This window comes from Rhinolophus sinicus, linkage group LG18, assembly GCF_036562045.2.
Source record: "Rhinolophus sinicus isolate RSC01 linkage group LG18, ASM3656204v1, whole genome shotgun sequence".
In the NCBI taxonomy this organism is placed as follows: domain Eukaryota; kingdom Metazoa; phylum Chordata; class Mammalia; order Chiroptera; family Rhinolophidae; genus Rhinolophus; species Rhinolophus sinicus.
In genome coordinates, this window is record NC_133767.1 from 13,477,302 (window position 1) to 13,500,669 (window position 23,368).

The 23,368-nt window shown below is 38.1% G+C and overlaps 1 protein-coding gene across 2 annotated transcripts in view; it reads right to left on the reverse strand.

Annotated features, from left to right (window-relative positions):
* Positions 1-23,345, reverse strand: part of DNASE1 (deoxyribonuclease 1) — a 37,416-nt gene extending 14,071 nt beyond the window's left edge. For both annotated transcript variants that reach the window (XM_019714874.2, XM_074322714.1), the window contains exon 1: positions 23,218-23,345. The gene's annotated coding sequence lies outside the window, so the exon portion shown is untranslated. The remainder of the gene's footprint in view (positions 1-23,217) is intronic.
* Between the last annotated feature and the right edge of the window lie 23 nt (positions 23,346-23,368).

A 23,368-nucleotide genomic window follows, 5' to 3' on the forward strand; every position in this document is an offset into this window, starting at 1 on the left:
TGATGGCAGAGGGATTATTCATTATGAATTTGTAACAACTGGACAAATAGTGAACCATTTACTATTTGGAAGTGATGAAAAGGCTGCATGAAAGTTAGACGACCTGAACTTTTCGCCAACAATTCACGCCTCTTGCATCATGACAACGCAGCAGCTCTCACAGCACTGTCTGTGAGGGAGTTTATAGCCTTAAACAAATAACTGTATTGGAACACCCTCCCTACTCACCTGATCTGGCCCCCAATGACTTCTTTCTTTACCTGAAGATAAAGGAAATATTGAAAGGAAGACATTCTGAGGACATTCAGGACATCAAGGGTAATACAACGACAACTCTGATGGCCATTCCAGAAAGAGTTCCAAAATTGCTTTGAAGGGTGGACTAGGTGCTGGCGTCAGTGCATAGCTTCCCAAGGGGAGTACTTGGAAGGTGACCATAGTGATATTCAACAATGAGGTATGTAGCACTTTTTCTAGGATGAGTTCGCAAACTTAATTGTCCAACTGCACATTATTATACAAAACCCAGCAACCAACAATGCAAATTCCCAATGTCCAGTATCCCATAAGAAAATGGCCAGGTCTGTCAGTCAGGATCCAGCCAGAAGACCAAAACCACATGGTATTTTAAACAAGGGAAGTTTAGTATAAAGAACTATTAACTACTTATAGGGAATTACCTAAAAGGAAACAAAAGAGAACTCTACAGAACGTCCGAGGCTGAAGGGAAGTACCTACCCATGGGAAGGATTCTGAGCTGGGAGATGGTGGTCACAGCCCACTGGATGTGACAATCACTGGCCTATCGCAGGCCAAGGCTGAGGGCTGACAACCACCTGCAAGGGTGCCAACAAAATTATCTGGAAAGCCACCAGGGTGGAGGTGCTGAGGAGCTCACCAAAAAGCTGCCCGGAGGCTAGCTGGGTTCCCGTGGAACTTTCCTGGCAGTGCCCACCCCCTTCCAAATATATAAAGCACCTCACTGCTGGCATCTGTGGGAGTGCTGCTGAATTTGCAGCCAGGAAGCCGCCTGAGAAGGTGCCATGGAAACTTACTGGGGCTGAGAACCCCTGTGAGTCCCACATGCCAGCCTACGTCACAGAACAGGAATAAGCAAAGCACGCAGAACCAGGAAAAAAGGCCCATTCTCCTCCAAAACCCTCCACTGACAAAGATTAGCATCAGGTTAGCTGGCGATGGAGAAATGTTCCAGTGTGACAAGCAGGCAATAAAGGGTGAATTGATAACTACTGTATTAGGCATGCAAAAAAGAGAAAATATGACCTATGACCATAGGAAAAATCGATCAATAGAAACTGACCTAAAAATGACAGAGATAAAGGAACAAGCACACAAGGAAAATAAAACAGATATTATAAACATGCTTACTTAATATATTCAGGAAGGTAAAAGGAAACATAAACTTGATAAGGAGATAAATAGAAGACATAAAAAGATCCAAATAGAACTTCTAGAGAAAGTAAAAACAATATCTGAAATGAAAAATATATACAGTATGGGATTCATATCAGATAAATGTTGAAAAAGAAAAGATCAGAGTTCAAAGACATAGCAAATGAAACTACTCAAATAAAGCACAGAGAAAAAAGCATCAACTACTAAACTAAGCAGTCCAATGTGCACGGAACTGGAGTCCCAGAACAAGAAAAGCGAGAAGGAAACAGAAACAACATCTGAAAAAATAATAAGCAAAATCTCCGAAATATAGTGAAAGCTATACACTCACAGATCCAAGAGGCTCAATAAAACCCAAGGAGAATAAACCTCAGGAAAACACCAAGGCACCTCATCAAATCAAGTTATTGAAAACTAGTGTTAAAGAAAAACATCTCAAAGGCAGCCAGGCTTTAAAAAGCATATTATGTACAGGTAAATAAAAGTTAGAATGATAAGAGACTTCTGCTTTAAGCCAAAGGACAATGGAATAACATCTTTAGAGTAGTAAAATTTAAAAAAAAAAGAAAAAAGATGTCAACTGGAATTCTTTGCATTCCACTTCTGGGTACTTACTTGAAGAAAACAAAAACACTAATTTGAAAAGATCTATGCACCTATATCTGCATTGCAGAATTATTTACAATAGCCAAGATACGGAAGCTACCTAGGTGTCCATCAATAGAGGAATAGATAAAGATGATGGTGTGTGTGTGTGTGTGTGTGTGTGTGTGTGTGTGTGTGTGTAATGGAATATTATTCAGCAATAAAAAGGATGAAATCTTGCCCTGTGTGACATGAATGGACCTAGAGGGTATTATGCTGAGTGAAATAAGTCAGACAGAGAAAGACAAATACCTTATGATTTCACTTACATGTGGAATCTAAGAAAACCAAAACAAACAAACAAAATAAAACAGAAACAGACACACAGATACAGAGAACAAACTGAGGTTGCCAGAGGGGAGAGGGTGAGGAGATGGATGGAAAAGGTGAAGGTAAATAAGAGGTACAGACTTCCAGTTATAAAATAAATAAGCCAGGGGGATGTAATGAGAATATGTCAATAATATCATAATAACTTTGCATGGTGACAGATGGTTAGTAGACTGACTGTAGCCATCACATCATAAGGTATATAAATTTAAAATCACTATACTGTACACCTGAAACCAACATAATATTGTACTACAACTATATTTTAATATTTTTTTTTTAAAGAAAGGGAGGGAGGGAGAGAGGATAGAGGAAGAAGAGAAGAGAGAGGAAGGGAGGGAGCAAGAGAGAGAAAGGAGACAAAGAGAAGAAGAAAAAAAAAGAGAAATGAAAAAAAGAAAGGCAAAGGACTTTTGTTTTCCAGTCTGGCATGTAAGGAGCTTGGGAGCTATTACTTCCACCTTGACAATAAGAAAAAAGGTGAACAAAACTGAAAAACAACTCTTTTTAGATCCATCAGAGAATTGAGGTCACAGGACAAAACAGCCCAAACAACTGGAGAAAAAGACAGGAAGTTACAGAGAATCATAGCTTACTGAAGCAGATGCCCAGGGAAGAAACCAGGGCAGGAAAGATCAAAGTATAATTGACGGAGGTTCAATGTGGAAAAGTTTAATAAAAAGAGTTAATAAAACTTCAGGAGGGCCTATTCTTAGGGGGACCCACACACTTTTGTGAGTTTTACTTCCAGGATCTCACAGTGAATAAAAAAAATAAAAAACACTTGTGCTTCTGGGAGAGGAAGGAGAAAAGTAGCCATTTTGAGATATGCCCAGAGTATTCTGTTCTTAATAAGACTGTCCTGAAGGGAAACTTTTACTAGAGCCTAACTTATTCGGGTTTTACCAGAACCTAACTAACTTGGAGAAGGGGAAATGCCCAACTCTAGCCTCGTCTGCCTTCCTGTTTCTCATAAGGGGGAAAAACCCAAACAGAAAAGCACTTGTCAAGGTCACAGGCCAAGGGCACAGGTTCACTAAAAGACTAAGACCTCGTCACTGAACGATAAAACACTTCTCCTTACCACATCAATAGGGCTCCTGTCTAACAACAGGAGAATACAACGGAAAAAACTGCACTCCTCAGACCTTATTTAAGACATCTCTAGGAAACCCCAAAGACAACAGAGGAGACAAAAACACAGACACCAGAGGAAAATTGAACTCGGACACCTACAGCTATAGCAAACAGTAAACACAGCCTAACTCCTAACTAGACAAATTGAAAACCTCACAGTAAAGGCCTACTTTCCTCAGTTCTTTTTACTCAGTGCATCATGTCTAGTGTTCAAAAAATTCCAAAGCACATGTTAACACTAATCAAAAGAAAGGTAGAATAGCTGTATTTATTTCAGGCCAAGCAGATTTCAGGCAGTGAAAATTATCAGGAATAAAGAGGGGCATTACATAATGATAAAGGAGTCAGTTCTTCAAGAAAATATAAAAATTCTTAATGTGTATGTACCTAACAACAAAACTTCAAAATACATAAGGCAAAAACTGACAGAACTGCCAGGAGAGACAGATGAATCCATTATTATAGCTGCAGACTTCAACACCTCTCTATCAAAAATGATAGATCCAACAGACAGAAAATCAGTAAAGACATAGCTGAACTCAATATCACCAACAATCAACTGGATATGATAGACATCTATAGACTACTTCATACAACAACAACAGAATACACATTCTTCTCAAGCTCACATGGAACATTCACTAAGATCACATTCTAGGCCATAAAAAAAAAAAACTTAACAAATTTTAAATAACAGAAATCATCCACTATATGCTCAGAATCCACAAAAGAACTAAACCAGAAATTAGTAACAAAAATAACTAGAAAATCCACAAATACTTGGAGATTAAACAACACACTTCCAAATAACACAAACATCAAAGAAGAAATCTCAAGAGAAACTAAGAAATATTTTTTAACTAAATGAAAACACAACTTATCAAAATTTATGAAATACAGCAAAAACAGTGCTTAGAGGAAAAATTATAGCAGTGAATGCATTATTTAAAAAAACAAAAATCTAAAATCAATAATCTAACTTTCCATTTTAAGAAACTATTAATAGAAAGAGCAAATTAATTCTAAAGTAAACAGAAGAAAATAAGTCAGAGCAGAAATCAATGAAATTGAAAACAGAAAATCAATAGAGTAAATCAAGAAACCAAAAGCTGGTTCTTTGGAAAGATCAACAAAATTGAAAAGCCTCTAGCCAGGCTAACCAAGACAAGAGAGAGAACACATATTACTAATATCCAAAGTGAAAGATGGGCCATGACTACAGATCCTGTGGACATTAGAAGGAGAATAAAGTAATACTATGAATAACTCTATGCCTATAAATTAGATAACAGAGGAAGTGGACCAATTCCTTGAAAACACAATGTGCCAAAACTTACACAAGCAGAAACAGTTAATCTGAGTAGGCATACATCTACTAAAGAAACTGAATCAACAATAGCTTTCCAAAACAGAAAGCACCAGACCCAGATGTGTTAATTGGTGAATTCTACCAAAAATTTAAGATGTTATACCAATTCTCTATACTCTTTTTTAGAAGACAGAAGCAGAGAAAATACTTCCTGACTCATTCTGCGAGGCCAGCATTACCTTAATACCAAAACCAGACAAAGACATTGCAAAATAGGAAAACCAAACTAATATCTCTCCTGAATATACATACAAAAATCCTCAACAAAATATAAACAATTTGAATCCAAACAATGTATAAAAATAATTATATATCACAACCAAGTGGAGATTTATTCCAGGTATGAAGAGCTGGTTCAAAATTCAACAATCATAAATCATCACATTAACAGGCCAAAGAAAAAAACATCATTATCATACTAATAGATGCAGAAAAAGCATTTCATAAAATTCAACAGCCATTTAATATTTTTATAAAAAACCAACTCAGCAAACTAGGAATAGAGAAGAACTTCCTCAACATGATAACAGACCATCTACAAATAGCCTACATTTAAGGTGTGACAGCAAAATGGATAACTAGGAAGCTCCAAGCCCTTGCTCCTATGGAGACAACCAAAAGCAACCAGAAACTGGTGGAATTAACCTTACGGGAGATCTTAAAAACAATCAGACCTCTAGTGCAGCCAAGGGGATGCCCAATTAATGCCAACCCTCTTTGGCATGGCATTGTCTTGGTCTAGAGGAGGCAGAAGTTCAGTTCCCTCCCTTAACCAGAGGGAGTAGAGCAGACCTTATTTGCAATGTTCTAACCAGTCTCGGGGCTGTGCGAAGGACTAACGTCTGTCCCAGCTAACATGGATCTCAGGCAGAGACGGCAGCAGGCACTAATCGTGAAAGCTACAGGGATAACAAAGACTCTCAGCCACCTGGAACAAGAGCTTATAAGTCGAAATATACAATAGATAATCTAAGGCCACAAGAGAACATGGAGAAGAGACTCTTGGAGGTTAATTGACTTTCAAAAACAGCCATGTATGAGGTCAGACAGTTAAGTTTGTGAATTCATCCTAGAAAAAGTGCTACATACCTCATTGCTGAATATCACTACAGTCACCTTTGATGTACTCCCCTTGGGAAGCTATGCACCGATGCCAGCACCTAGTCCACCCTTCAAAGCAATTTTGGAACTCTTTTTATGGAATGGCCATCAGAGCTGTTGTTATATTACCCTTGATGTCCCCGATGTCATCAAAATGTCTTCCTTTCAGTATTTCCTTTATCTTCAGGAAAAGAAAGAAGTCACTGGGGGCCAGATCAGGTGAGTAGGGAGGGTGTTCCAATACAGTTTTTTGTTTACTGGCTAAATCCTCCCTCACAGACAGTGCGGTGTGAACTGGTGCATTGTTGTGATGCAAGAGCCATGAACTGGTGAAAAGTTCATGTCGTCTAACTTTTTCACACAGCTTTTTCAGCACTTTCAAATAGAAACTTGGTTAATTGTCCAGTTGGTACATATTCATAATGACTAATCCCTCTGATATCAAAAAAGGTTAGCAACATCATTGCAACAAGTTTGCAAACTTAATTGTCAGACCTTGTATATAAAAAATTGAAAAAGCCACACATAGACCCAGGCAAAATACATCCTCAGAAAAGACCAGAGGAGATCATAACCTTTCACCTAGAGCTAATTCCTAGGCTCAGAGCAAGTCCAGCAAATCAGTGAAGGACTTCCAGGCATTAATCCAGTCTGCAAGGATATGGAGAAGTAGTTGTTTTTCTCAAATACCTAATTTTCAACAATTGCTGAAATCTTCCCAATGAAAGACATCAATACAAATCCAAGAAACTCAATGAATCATGAGTAGGTTAAACTCAAGAGACCACATTAAGACCTACAGTATAATCAAACCATTGACAAAGATAGAAAATCTTGGAAGCAACAAGAGAGAAGTGACTCATCACGTACAAGAGATCTTCATTAAGATTATCAGCTGATTTCTCAACAGAAACCTTGGAGGCCAGAGCAGTGTGATGATATATTAAAGTGCTGAAAGAAAAAAAAAAACTTGACAACTGAGAATTCTGTATCTGGCAAAATTGTCCTTCAAAAAGGAGGGAGAAATTAAGACATTCCCAAATAAACAGAAGCTCAGGTTATATAGACCTGCCCTGAAAGAAATGCTAAAGGAAGTCCTTCAGGTTGAAAGTATGCTAGACAGTAACTTGCAGCTATTTGAAGACAGAAGATAGAAGGCAGCAGGAAAAGAGGAAGATCAAATATGAGATGGATTGACTCCATAAAAGCCATAGACACGAGTCTACAGGAGCTAAGGAGGGCTGCTGAGGACAGAACACTGTGGATGTCACATATTCACAGAATCGCCAGGAGTCAGAGCTGACTCAACAGCATGTAACACACACATATACCTAAAGGAAAAGGTAAATGCAAACACCAAGTATTATTGTAATTTTAGTTTGTAACTCCACTTCTTGTATTCTACAGGATTTAAAAGACACGTACATAAAAATAATTATAAATCTATTCTAGTGGGTACACAATGTGTAAATATGTAATGTGACATCAATAACAAAATGGGAAATGGACAGAGCTATATAGAAGTAGAGTTTTTGTATGTTACTGACATTGAGTTGATTTCAGTACAATTTAGATTGTTAAACTTTAGGATGCTATTTGTAATCTCCATGGTAACCACAAAGAAAATATAGAGAATATACACAAAAGGTGTGACACAGGAATCAAAATGTCACTACCAAAAATCAACTAAACACAAAAGAAGGCAATAAGCAAGGCATTAAGAAACAAAGAAGCTATAAGACATCCAGAAAAACAAATAACAAAATGCAAAAGTCCTTATTGGTAATTATGTTAAATGTAAGTGGATTAATTTTCCCAATCAAAAGACACAGATTGGCAGAATGGATTAAAAAAACAAAACAAAAAAACAACCACATGCCAAGTATATGTTGTCAACAAGAAACGCACTTTAGATCTAAAGTTACAAATAGGTTGAAAATGAAATGACAGAAAAAGATATTCCATGCAAATAGTAAATAAAAGATTGCTGGAGTGGCTCTACTAATATCAGACAGGATAGACTTTAAGTAAAAAAAAAAAACCATTACAAGAGACAAAGAAGGAAATGAAATGATGATAAAAGGATCACTTCATCAAGAAGATAATAACAATTATAAGTATATATGCACCAAACATCAGAGCTCCTAAATATATGAAGCCAACATTCAGAGAATTGAAGGGAAAAACAGACAGGTCTGGAATAACAGCAGGAGATTTCAATACTCTCCTTTCAATAAAGGACAGAACAACCAGACAGAAGCTCAATAAGGAAACAGACTACTGGAATAACACTATAGCTCAATTGGACCTATATACACCAGGCATATACAGAACACACCACCCAACAACAGCAGAATACACATTTTTTTCAAGTGTACATGGAGCATTCTCCAGGACAGAACATATGTTAGACCAGAGAAGTCTTAATAAATATAAAAAGATTGAAATACAGCCAGGTGCTGTATAACGACATTTCAGTCATCGATGGACTACACGTACAACGGTGGTCTCATAAAATTATAATGGAGCTGAAAAATTCTTATTGCTTAGGGACACCATAGCCATCATACAGTCATAGCACAATATTACTCACATGTTTGTGGTAGTGCTTGTGTAAATAAACCTGCTGAGCTGACAGTTGTATAAAAATACAGCACATACAATTATGTACAGTACATAATACTTGACATTAATAAATGACTGTTATTGGTTTATGTATTTACTACATTTTATCATTATTTTAGAGTATACTATTTCTACTTATAAAAAAAATGTACGCCAGCTGCAGGCTCATATGTATCAGACTTATTTCTTGCATCATTTTCTCTTGTGTTTGATTTAATCTCATGTTGTTTTGTACAGTAACATGCTGTACAAGCTTGTAGCCTAGGTGTGCAGTAGGCTACACCATCTAGGTCAGCGTAAGTGCACTCTATGAGGTTCAAACAATGACCAAATGGCCTAACAATGCATTTCTCATAACATCCCCACTGTGAAGTGGCACATGATTGTAACAGAAAGTATCTTTACCAATAACAATAGAATTAAACTAGAAATCAAAGGCAGAAGAAAACTGGAAAATCCACAAATTATAAACAACATGCACTCAAACAACTAATGGACCAAAAAAAATCAGGAAAGTTAGAAAATACCTTGAGGAAAATGAAAATTAAAACATAACATACCAAAACTTTGAGATGCAGCAAACACAGTGTTGACGGATATTTATAACTGTAAATGTTTACATTAAAAAAGAAAGATCTCAAGTCAGTAGCCTAACATTACACCTTAAGGATAAAAAGGAAGAAAAGCAAACTAAACCCAAAGCTAGCAGGAAGAAGGAAATAATAAATAATACAGATAAATAGAGAATAAAAAAACAATAGAGATCTAACCTAAATGGGAATGAAGAAAACAATTCCATTTATAGTAGATTAAAATACTTGGGAATAAACTTAACCAAGGGGGTAAAAGACTTAATACATTGAATAGTACATATCAGTGCTGAAAGGAATTAAAGAAAACATAACTAAATGGTAACATATCTCATGTTCATTAACTGGAAGACTTAATATTGTTAAAATGTCACTATTATCCAAAACTATCTACAGATTCATGCAATTTCTACCAAAATCTCCATGATTTTTTTTTACAGAAATAGAAAACCTATCTTAAAATTCATATGGAATCTCAAGAGAACCCCAAGTATCAAAAACAATCTTGAAAAAGAAGAACAAAGTTGTAGGTCTCATATTTCCTGATTTCAAAATGTGGTTCTGAAATGTGATTACAAAGCTACAGTGATCAAAACAGTGTGATACTAGCATAGACATAAACATACAGCCAATAATAGTGTGAAAACTTTACAACATGACAGATGGTTACTAGACTTAGTGTGGTGACCACATCATAAGATATATAAATGTCAAATCACTATTTTGTACACCTGAAACTATTACTGTATTGTATTGTATGCCAACTATATTTTAATAATTTTTTTTTTTAAACTTAGTCATACAATTTTTTAAAAACTGAGACACTTAGATCATAAAATTTAAACTCTGGAAAGTACCTCTAGAGACTACCATCTGTTTTTTGTTTTTTTTCATTAAACTCATAAAACATATTTTATTCAGGCGATAGGGAAAAAGAGACCTCAGTATAACACTGGCCTCAATTCTGAGTACAGTATGAACAAGTTGGGATTTAGAGCCAAAGAGAAGGGGTGGAGGTCAGTGTGGAAAATTACTCAGAGGAAACATCAGATGTAAGGGAGTAGTCTAGCTAAAATGACTTGAAGGATTCTTGCTGAAGGCAAGCCAGTGTGATCAGATATCACCTGGGGGATGGTGAGAGATGAGGAATTTGATCAAATATCTAAGTGATCAGATACGGAGGCTGGGGAAGTCTCCCTAAACTGACATATCAGGAATCTTGCAGAACTACCATCTGTTTTTATGAAGAATTCAAAAGGTTATCATGAGGGCGGCTGGATAGCTCAGTTGGTTGGAGCGCAAGCTCTCAACAAGGTTGCCGGTTCAATTCCCGCATGGGATGGTGGGCTGTGCCCCCTGCAACTAAAGATTGAAAACGGCGACTGAACTTGGAGCTGAGCTGCGCCCTCCATAACTAGACTGAAGGACAATGACTTGGAGCTGATGGGCACTGGAGAAACACATTGTCCCCCAACATTTCCCAATAAAAAACAATTAAAAAAAAAAAGTTTAGTTAAAAAAAAAAAAGGTTATCATGAGTGTTTTTAATACAAAACCAACACAATTATTGCATAAAATTGGAAAAGAGAAACAAAGGAGAGAAAAAAAGAAAGGAAAACATCCCCATATTCTGAATTCCACAACTATGGAATGCTAGCTATTAACTTGTATATCTTTCTATTTTTCTCTCTTCCTCACCCTCTCCCTTTTTCTCATATGTTTATGTGTGTGTAAATATACATACATACACGTGAACTAGCCTTTTTTTTAACTTTGATTGTAAATACTATTTTTTATTAGGTATTATTAGATTCCACAGCAGTTTGTTTTGGTAATTTTAAAATATATATATATATATATATATATATATATATATATATATATATATACACATACACATTTAAAATCAGGTTACTTTATCTGTATCATGCTTCAACACATTATGAGTCATTTTCTTCACTTTTTATTCCCAATTTATGTTTTACTTTTTTTTTTTTCTTGTTTTTTTTTTTTTACTTTTATTATCATTTATTTGATGCTGAATTTACTCCTGGGCCATAAGTTTTTGTTTTTTTCTTCAGTTTCTTCTGGGAGATCTTTTTCTTCTGTGCAACATCCTCTTTTGGTTTAGGAACCATCTGCTCTTTTTCAGTAAAGATCATCTCAGTGTGGCAGAGAGCACATGTATGGGCTAACCCACCCATGAGCTCTGTAAGTTCTGCACCACATCTTGGGAGCTTTGGTGAACTAGCCTTTTTTAAAAATAAAAAATAGCACACTATTATTCTGTAAAAAAAAAAAAAAAGGACATACATACAGACCAATGGAGTATCAGCCCAGAAATAAACCCCTGTATATATACATATGGTCAAATGATTTTCAACAATAGTGCCAAGACCATTTCATGGGAAAAGGACAGTCTTTTCAACAAATAGTACTGGGAAAATAGGTCTCTTTCCTGATTTCTAGATATCCACATGCAAAAGAATGACGTTAGACCCTTGCCACATTCTATAACAAAAATTAACTTAAAATGGACAAACACCTAAACATAAAGAGCTAAACTATAAAACTCTTAGAAGCAAACATAAGGAAAAAGCTGCACAACACTGGATTTGTTAATGAATCTTGGATATGCAACCAAAATCATCAACAAAAGAAAATATAAATTGGACTTCAAAATTTAAAACTTTGTTCATCAAGAAAGTGAAAAGACAACCCACAGAAAATATCTGAAAATCATTTATCTGATTAGGGTCTGGTATTCAGAATATATAAAAAACTCCTATAACTCAATAAAAAAAAAAACACCCCACTCAATTTAAAAATAGGAAAAGGACTTCCGTAAGCCAGATCACTCAACCTTTTCACACACATAGGGGTTCAGTGAACACGTGTTGGTCTCAACAAAGAAAAACACCTTCTTTTCTTTAAATCATTTGTTACAAAAACTGTCCTCAATGAAAGAACAACTAAACACAGCTGACAAATACCTTACACATTTTTTGACTGTTCAGTTACCCTCTGCCCTGTTCTGTGTGCCTAAGGGACAGCTTCAGACTGAGCACAAACAGAAGCTTTAACAAACCAAAGTGACAGCTCTGGTGAAAGAGCCTTCTTTGATCTACAATCACTGTAATTAGCCTGCTGACAACTCACCTGGTACATTCAGTTAAAGGGCATGTTTATCCTTATTGCCATTTAATGGAGCAAATGCATAGAGCAGGTGTTTCAGGTGAAGAGTGCCACATCCAGGATTGTTTCCTGTGGCCCAGGTACCACAGGGGGACAGCCAAAGCCATCACTGACTGTGGCACCCCCACTACCCCTAAATCACACTTCTCTTTGGGGCTCCTTTGTTTCCCTTCTCATCTGCTCTTCCCTCCTTTCTGTCTTCTGTGTTATACTTAATGGGGACCCTAATTAGCCCAACTGGTGTCACAAAAATAGTCACTACCACCTGCCGTACAGTCTTACAGGGGGCACCTAGCCACACCCCACAGTGGCAGATGATTCTGTTCTTTGACCACAGCTTCAGACATCTCTGGGGGCAGAACTGGAGAATCTTGCAGAAGACATCAGTGGTAAAAATTCATTTCAGCACTCCAGGATAGTGGGATACTGGGAGACACTACATTTCTTCTCAGGGGGGTCCATTCCCCTAGGTGTTGGGGGGGAGGGTGACAGAGGAGATCTTGATCTCGATCTCTAGGTATCAAAAGGTATGGGGAGGTGAGAACACTGGGACCTTTCCAAATTCAAATACGCTGCATCTATAGGCCCTGAATTCGCTGTAGTTACACTGTCAGAGACAACAGCAGGACTGGGCTCACATTCACTCTTCCACTTTTGACTATTTATCGCTCACCACCAGGTCCCTTTCAAGAAGCAGGGCTAGAGGCCGAGCTTCCCGGGTCCTCTAGCTCTGTTCTCTGGGCAAGTGGGCAACAGTCCATACATGGGTAACAATTCCACGGGCCCATGAGCGCAAGGAGGCAGAGGTGAAGATGTTCACTGCAGTGTTGTTTATAACAGAAGAAAAACACACACAGCTAAGAGCCATCTACACAGACTGAGGGCAGAACTGAGGCCGCACTAGCCTGGGCCCATACCCAGCCAGCACAGGCACACAGCCACTCATCATTATCACTCAGGGCACAGCAGGAGGCTCTGCTTGATGACCACTGAGCAGGAAGTCTCTGGGGAACTGTTCCCTCCCCTGCTCCCCTGGACCACACACTCTCATCACTCTGTATCATCACCCCAAGGTATTTATGAAGCAACAAACTGTAGATGATGCCACACTCTGTACAAAACAAGTTCTACACTCCCACAAGACCTGCAGTTAGGGAAATAAACGCATTTAAAAATGAGTAATCATTTCTATTACATCAAGTCACAGCTAAATGTATTTGGGGGAAAGTAAAAAACTGTATTTAAATGCAGCGAATGTAAAGACAAGTAATGATGAGAATTCTGCAAGCAGATTGCATAGAGTAAAGAGAATCAGATTTCACTCTGGAGGATGAAGGAGCGGTGTGAGATGATCTGAACACAGAGAGGAAGCCCGATTATTGGTTGGCGGAGGTGAATACTAAATGCTCCAAGAAGGTTTACAAATGCTAAATAGACCAATTACTATATAGATAAAGCAAAAAAGGTTAAAGATCTCCTCTAAAAGAGGCATCAAACTGAGATGGTTTTAATAAGAAAGTTCCATGAAACCTTCAAGGAACAAATTATTCTCACATTATATAAGCTGATCCAGAGTATAGAAATGATAAAAAAAAAAATACAAATAATTCTACAAAGTTATAACTCTGAAATCAACATTATTAATAAACAGCCCCTCCCCCCAAAAAAGACTACAGACCAAATTCAGTGAACACACTCTCAAACATTTAAAAAAAAAATTATATGTGCAACTTGAATCAACAGTGTATTTAAAGGTCAATACACGGGCTTTAAACATAGATGTAATGGCAGCATAAGGTCTGGATCTTCCTAAATCCACATAAAAGAGCAACTACATCTCTAAATCAAATGCTCAAATAACATTTACAACAAAATTAGATGACAAAACATCTGCAAGACTCCCAAAAGACACAAAAATATAGATAGATTTATTTTGTACCCCTAATATATAGGTGGACAATGTAGGTGGTAGGTATATAACCATAACATTGAGTGTTATCAGTGCCTACATGAGAGAATATAGAGGGAAGAACAGGGTGTCTTCACAGACCAGAGATGAAAGTTCAAATAACCAACAGGTATTCACTTAAAAGCCATTTTGAGGACAGTTCTACTGAAACTGGGAAGGATTCTGCCTACTCCAATAGCAAGTATGTACAAGGGGCCAGCAGAAGCCCCTGGAGGGGTCTAGCCCCTATGCCACCTCGACCTTGATCCACCAGGGCTTCTGTCCAACCCCCGACTAGAAGAAACTGCTGACAATGGAATAAACATTGAGCAGGAAAGAGACAACAAAGATGAAGAAAAGAGAGGGTCCTGATAAAAGTGGGACAGGGAAACAGTTGGAAATCTCAGAAAGCAAGTCCCATATTTTAACACTACATGAACACAACAGAAGAAGGAGCTCTGAAGAAGATAGAAAAGCTATCTGAACCAAGTATTCTAACAGTTCAGGAAAATGAAATTCACACACACAAAAATGAGCAACAGAAACGTATCATTAGGTGAAATACTATATAATGCTACTATTTTTTAAAAAAGAAAACAGAGCAAAATAACATCCCTACAAACAATAAAAGCCTGTCAGGAAGACATGCTCCAAAAAAAAAAAAAAAAAAAAAATCAAAACTTCAAAACTGTAATGTACTATTTAAAAACAAGCTTAAAAACATTATTATATAAGACATGAAAGAACATTATAACTCAGAACTTTTAAAATTCAGAAATTTAACAATTTAAGAGTTAGAAATGAAAGAAAAAAATCATTTCGGATTGAACACTAAATTAGAAGGAACATGAGAGCAAATAAACACTTAAATACTACTTTAAGAGAAATGGCAAGTAAAAAAGGAAGGTTTCAAGAAAAAACAAAAATAAAGAACAATAAAATAATCTGAGAAAAAGTAACAAATGTTGAAGATAGCAAAGAAGATACAACATACAAATGATGGAGTTTCTGGAGAAGAAAACCAAAGCTAGAACTAGAATAAATGCTAAAAACTAAAATGAGCATGTGATTCAAAAGGAAAAGAAATAATCTATATATTTTAAATAATTAATTTTCATCAAACTTTTTGACAGCAACACTTTGTGCCACAAGAAAATGGAGTCATAGATTCAAGAAAGGGAAAAAAATGTGAACCAAGGATTTTCTATCCAGCAAAACTGACGACCTTCAAGTATATAGGGCTCTGACTGTTACCAACAAGCAAGAACTCAGGGAATATTGTTCTCATGAGTTCTAAATAAAGAATATACTAGAGAATGAGCTAGAGTGACTAGAAAACATCAATATAAAGAACTGATGATGGGTCGGCCCGGTGGCTCAGGTGTTTGGAGCTCCGTGCTCCTAATTCCAAAGGCTGCCGGTTCGATTCCCACATGGGCCAGGGGGCTCTCAACCACAAGGTTGCCGGTTCAACTCCTGGAGTCCCACAAGGGATGGTGGGCAGCGCCCCTTGCAACTAAGATTGAACACAGCACCTTGAGCTGAGCTGCCTCCCAAATGGCTCAGTTGGTTGGAGAGTGTCCTGTCAACCACAAGGTTGCCGGTTCGACTCCCCCAAAGGATGGTGGGCTGTGCCCCCTGCAACTAGCAACGCCAACTGGACCTGGAGCTGAGCTGCACCCTCCACAGCTAAGACTGAAAGGACAACAACTTGACTTGGAAAAAAGGCCTGGAAGTACACACTGTTCCCAGATAAAGTCCTGTTCCCCTTCCCCAATAAAATCTTTGAAAAAAAAAAGAAGTGAGTAGTCACAGCCAGGCATTAAATTACTAGACAACTGGATATGGTTGTACAGAGCCCAAAAGTCTTCAACAGTATCAAACTTAGAGATCAGCCAAAGGTTTGCTTGCCAAGTTTTGCTTTTATCATTTTTAAAAAACCAGAGTGCCCATCTGTTCTGTAAAGGATGTTTAATATAGTGTTCCAGGTTAGGAACCTCCTGATTAGACTGTTTTCTTTTCTTCTGTAGGCGGGGGATTAGGAGGAGGGGTGGTTTCCGGTTCCACAGTCACCATCTTAGATCCAAATGAGTACAATGTTTATCTCATAGAAATTTTCAGAGGATTAAAGGAGACAATGGATGGAAAAGGCCAAAGAAGGTGCCCAGGACGCAATTCATAAATGTTCTTTTCTTCCTAGTGGTAAAATTGTATATTTATTTTGGCCCAGTTCAGGTTCAAAATTAAAAGGTTCCTTTACTAACTATATGGAGCTTTTCAACTGTGAAAATGTTTGTTACCCAATCACACGAATGTGACTAAATGATGTGATAAATGATATGACTAAATAAATGTAACATGATGTGGTAAGTATGAAATGTCAACTTGTTGAAAGGAAAGCCATACTCATAAAATTTCCTTATATTTATAACCAATCTGCTTACCCAATAAAATAATGAGTGTGGCAATAATGGAACCTGGTAAACATTTAAAAATAATAAGCCTATTAATATTTTTACATTAAAAATAAGCAAACATATATTATGTTTGATTACATTAAAAATGTATGATTACATTAAAAATAAGCAAACATATATTATAACATGTATTCCATTATATATACCACATTTTGTTTATCCATCCATCCACTGATAGGCATTTGGGTTATTTCTACCGTCTGGCTATTGGGAACAGGAGTACAGGTTTTTGTTTGAACACCTTTTTTTCAATTCTTTTCAGCAAATACCTAGGAACAGAATTACTGGGTTATATGGTAATTCTATGTTTAACCTGTTGACGAAGCACCACACTAATTCCACAACAGCTACACCATCAGCAACTCTAGTAACGGATGAGGGTTCCAATTTCTCCACATCCTTGCCAACATTTATTTTCTGTTTGGGGGGTTTTGGGTTTTTTTTGTTTGTTTGTTTTTTGTTTTTGTTTTTAACGGCTGTCCTAGTGGATCTGAAGTGGTATTTCATTGTAGTTTTGATTTGCATTTTTCTAATGACTAATGATGTTGAGCATCTTTTTATGTGCTTTGCCTCCCTCAAAAAAAGGGTCAAGCCACCACACCATTTTACATTATTAACATTAAGTGCTGTAACCTTTTAAAACTTTTGCTACTTAAATAGTTATAAAATGGCATACGGATGTGGTTCAAATATGAATTTTTCATATCAAAGATTTTTCCATGTTGCTTACTGACTTTATTTCCCTTTATGTAAATTGTTTGTTTGCATTTTAAAAAAATAAACAGCTTCTTTGCCTTTGTAACTGTCAAGTCCTGCATATACTTCCATATTAGTACCTTAGAATAAGAAAAATATAAAGACAGATATAACGGTAAAAACAGGAAAACTACAGGAAGTAAAAAGTCTGGCTTTTCTACTTACTAAAAACTATCCTGTAATTCTCAACCTGTTGGAAAACCTGCACCTCATAAGTTGGAATGACTACTTATGCCATCCCTTGTTCCAGAAAGGCTTTGAGACAGAAATTTTGAAGATAAAGAAGAGCACACTACCAAAAAAAGAATGAAGATTTTGGAGTCACTAGACCTGATTTTAAATTCTGGCTCCAATTCTGATCTTCACTAAAGAAAATTGAATTCCTAATTTGAAAGGGCGTGTGGATGTGTACACACAGAGGTGAAGCCATCTGATTGTACATAAGGAACACAAGCCCATTCTGGTTCAAAAATTTTGTAACAAAGGAGTTTAAGACTTTGTTATCAAGTGCTTGTTTCCATAAAACAGTTCCTAAAGAGTGCATTATACTTTTTATTATATCAAATATTACATAATGAATAACTGCAATAGAAAGATCTAGTTGACAAGCTCTCTGGCAAACCAAGGAAAACCAGAATAATGTAATTCTGACATGCCAACCCTATCCCACACATAAATGCAAGGTATGTGGAATTTTGTCATTTTCATAAGAGAAGGGTGAGAAAGATTCAAGAACTTTTAAAGGGACTTCACTCATCTTCTCCCCTACTTTTAAAAAGCTTATTATTGGGCCGGCCAGTGCCTTAGATGGTTGGAGCTCTGTGCTCCTAATGCCGAAGGCTGCCGGTTCGATTTCCACATGGCCCAGTGTCAGATGGCTCAGTCGGTTGGAGCGCGGGCTCTCAACCACAAGATTGCCTGTTCGACTCCCACAAGGGATGGTGGGCTGCGCCCCCTGCAACTAACAACAGCAACTGGACCTGGAGCTGAACGGCACCCTCCACAACTACGACTGAAAGGACAACAACTTGACTTGGAAAAAAGTCCTGGAAGTGCACACTGTTCCCCAATAAAGTCCTGTTCCCCTTCCCCAATAAAAGGAATCTTAAAAAGAAAAAAGCTTCTTATTGATGTATAACATTCTTACCAAAAAGCACACCAATCACAAATGTACAATTCAAAGTGTTTTCATAAAGCAAACGTACCCACATAACTACCCCCTAAGATTTTCAAAAGCAAAATATCAGGAGCTCTCAAAAGTCTTCATGTCCTATGAGCCCTTCCCAAGGCAAGCACTATCCTGGCTTCTAGTCCCATAGATTACTGTAGCTTTGTAGTAAGTTTTGAAATCAGAAGTATGCCTCCTCTAACTTTGTTCTTTCTCAAGATTCTTTGGCTATTTATGGTCCCTTGCAATTCCATATGAATTTTAAGGTCACTTTTTAAAATTTTTGCAGAAAAGGGCTATTGGGATTTTGACAGGGATTACACTCAATCTGTAGACCATTTGGGGGAGTACTGCCATCCGAATAATATTAAATGGAAGATGACTTAATTTTAATATCAAAATTTTGAGTGCTCACCTGAAATCTATGTAACTTTACTAACAATTGGCACCCCAATGAACTTTAATTTAAAGAAAAAAAATTTGAGTGCCATTATTATTAGGGAAAATGCTGCTTTGCAGTTGAGGCCAGCATATCTGCTTAGAGTTTCCCCTTAGACTCATGTAGCAAAATTAATAGAACTATATGATACAAAAGGTGGCAGTGGTAGACAGAAACACAGCATAACCTAGAATGACTTCTGCACACTTTGACATGTAAAATAGTTATTTCCCCTCCTGATTTCAACAATTCTGGTACTGTAGGAAACAGGATTATACAAAGTAAATAAAAGTTTTTATGAGCAAAGCACTGGGAAGACGGACAACTCTTCCCTTGTTCAACCTGCCCTCTCCCCAGTCCCTGCCAAGATAAATGAGAGGGAGCTGGGCAGGTTTTAGTTTTGTGATTTATAACCAAACCACAGACTTGGGACAAGGGCCTTTCACTTCTTGCACAGGACTGTTTAAAACATTAACTCAATGGAAGATGCCAAAAGTTTCCAAAAAGGAAATATTCCAGGAGGGTTAGGAAGTGATAATCAGTATATTCAACCTTTGCCTGTTTCCCTTGGACCCCAAAATGATCTACTCCTATGGGCTTGGAAAACAGAACCTCTACTGGGAATATGTTGTCATAATTTTCCACACACTTCTGCATCCTTTTTCTCTTTCTGATAAACATTGGAAAGTTTATCAAACACAGGACAATCCTTTTAATATATTAAATGTTCCTTTCTTCATGTCCCTGGATTAAGTGCTTTGGCAGGGAGTGCAGTTCTGACACAAATGCTGGCAGGGAACATGCAGTATTCCCATTGAAGTAACATGGACTTCATAACATTGTTTCTGGACACTGTCCCTGATCTTAGTAACATTGGGTGACTCCTACCTAATTCCAGCGTTGAGCATAAACCTCAGAGCTTCTGCTGGAAATGAATCACAGTAAGGTCCAGATCAAGGAGGTCCCATGGGCCACTTTGGGCCAATGAGAAAGCTGCTCCAGAACTTTCTTAAAGGGAGGAATCATGTCTAACTAAATCCCAGTCACCCCTCACCCAGCTTTTGGAATCTCTTTTAAATTTAGCCGTCAAGATTTGCTCGGTAGGCACTGGTTAAACGTAGTGACCATCAGTCTCTAACATAGAGGACATCAACATTGTCTGTGAAACTTTCAAAAGGCACAGATCGGAAACTCTACCCAAGATTTATTCAGCAGGTCTAAGGTTCAAGCATTTCCAGTTTAAATTTTCCACAAGTAATTCAGCTGAGAATCCAAGGTTTAAGGTACTCTCCCTGCTATAGACTACACTTCAGCTAACTCACTTTGCTTAAAAGAACACTACTGTATGGCCAGATTGCGGGGAGGGGGTGTCTTCCTTCTGCCTCTAAGAGATTTAAGTCCTAAATTGTACTCAGGCCCTTCATTTTCAATCTGACTGAAGAAAAATAAGTGCCACCTTTACAACTGTCTTTCCCATCATCCTAGCCAGTGCATTAATTAAAAAAAAAAAAATTCTGTATCTTATGATGTTTTGACATTTTTTAAATCTTGCTGGTGGGGAGACTGCCCTTCCCAGGGCGAGCTAATTCTAAGGATAGTAATCAACCTATTTGGAAGCAGCCTCTGATATGCAAAGCAATCACCTTTAACTCTCACAATCCAAGCCAATATTGCCTCTGCCCTAAATCATCCCAGATGCCAGGCAACTAGAGACCACTCCTACAGCCCAGAGCTTGCCAGAATTATTCAAACTAGCCAATCCTTAAAGGTTTACCCTGCCCTGCCTTGCCTCTCTCATGGAATAAAGGCTCTGACCTAAGGTTTCTCCCCATTCCTGCTTCTGGCTCCTGACCAAAACCTTCCGTGTGGTGTGGCATGCCCTCTTCCCTCTGGAAATGTAATAATTTTTTTCTTTCAATGACATGGGCCTCTCTGTGCTGTCACCCACTCACCTCTATACAGTAAAAATCTGCCAGTACAAACGAGACACCCCACCCCACCCATGCCTCTGTGCAGCCTACCGCTCTTGTGCTGTCTACTTAACTGATTCAATTGGAAACCATATTACAAACTAACTTAGGTTTCCAAAACCATGTTATAATTCCTAAACTCCTTCATACAGAAAAAGGTCTTGGAAGTGCTATTAGCATTTGACACTCCCTACACAGAACTAAATGTAGTATGACCCAACAATTACACTCCTAGTTATATATCCAAGAGAAATAAAAACACAAAACTTGTATATGAATGTTCACAGCATTGTTTGTAACAGAAAAAAGCAAAACAGCCCAAATGTCCATCAATTGATAAATAAAATGTGGTATATCCATACAAGGGAATATTATTCAGGCATTAAATTAATCCATTCATGCTACTACATGGATGACCTTTAAAAAAGCCAGACCAAAGAGGCCACATATTGTATGAATCCACTTATATAAAATGTACACAATAGGCAAATCCATAGAAACGGAAAGTGCATTAGTGATTGTCAAGGGGGAATGGGGAGTGGCTGCTGACTGGTACCAAAATTATTACCTGGGGTTATAAAATATTCTGGAATTAGTGATGATGGTTGCACAGCCTTGTGAATATACTAAAAATGGCTGAATCATACACTTTAAAGGGGTGAACATTATATGTTAATTATATTTTTTTAAAAACCTGCGTCTGAGGGGCAGGGGTGTGGGGATAAGGAGGTGAGAGGTTTAGAAAATAGTCGGTAACCACAAGATGGCCGCAGGGTTTTGAAAATTAATTTGGGGAAAGTAATCAATAATGTAAAGATATTGTAGGGTATCCGATGGACATGTGTCCCATTTGGGAGACCACCTCAGGGATGATGTAGATGCCTGATCTCTGCACAGTACACCTGAAGCTGAACAATACTGAATGCCAACTATAATTTTTTTTAAACTTTTTTTTTTTAGGGGAACAGGACTTTATTGGGGAACAGTGTGTACTTCAGGACTTTTTTTTCCAAGTCAAGTTGTTGTCCTTTTAATCTTAGTTGTGGAGGGTTCTGTTCAGCTTCAAGTTGTTGTCCTTTCAGTCTTAGTTGTGGAGGGCACAGCTCAGCTCCAGGTCCAGTTGCCGTTTTCTACCAACTATAATTTTATATAAATATATATATGTATGTATATTTATATATTTGTATGTACATTGTTACAGGAAGCGGTGTACAGTGTTAGGAATAGATTCAGTGGAAACGTAATGGCTCTGTGCATGTCAGACGGATAGTGGATAGGGGAGTGGGGTTCACACAGCGTGAGGGATATAAATGATACACGTCTAAGTTTTGCTTTGTCTTGTGCACCTGAAACTAATAAAATTAAAAAACAAAACAAAACAAAAACCTGCATCTCCCCTCCAAACCTACTCGTCCTGTATTCCATTTTCCAGTGCTTGGGACGACATTCCACTCAGGTGTTCAGGCCAGAATACTACAAATTGTAACGAATAATTAGGTCACAACAATTCAAACGTCTTAATATTTTTCCATTTTCTCCACTCCAACTCCTAAATTCAGGCCATCCTCATTTCTCACCTAGATTATAGCTGCCTCCTCCCCAGTCTTAACCTCAGGTCCATTTTTCCAACGCAACTAGAACGTCCTTTAAAAACAAACTCTTCAGTGGTTCCCAACGACCCCAGGTGGAAGTTCAAACCATAATATGATTTATAAACTCTCTCAGATTTCAGCCTGTGGCGAACCCCTCCAACCAGGCTGGAGACGGTGGGTATCACCTCGGCCTCCGCGCGCGTTAGCGCGAGGGGATGACCCTCTAGCTAATGCCTCGCGACCTGCAGGCCGCCACCGGTTCGCTATCCCCGGGAAGGAAGCTCTCCCGCCCCGTCGGGTCGCCTGTGGGCGGTCTCTAAACGCCCCTCTCTCCGCTTGGTCTTGGGCTCTTCAGGCAAGTGCGGTACAACGGCCGCCATTGAATCCGCAAACATGGGCCGTGTGAACCGTGGTGAACCCAAACTTCAACTAGAAACTGCGGCGCTGCCCTGAACTCACCCCGACTCTTCTTCAACATTTAATAGACTTTGCCGGGCGGCGCGGCACCAGCAGCCACCGCCACCACCCAGACCAACAGCCACAAGACCCTGGGTCGCCAAGCTCCGCCTCACGCCCTCCGGAAATGCTCTTCACGGCGCGCTCAGGCCGC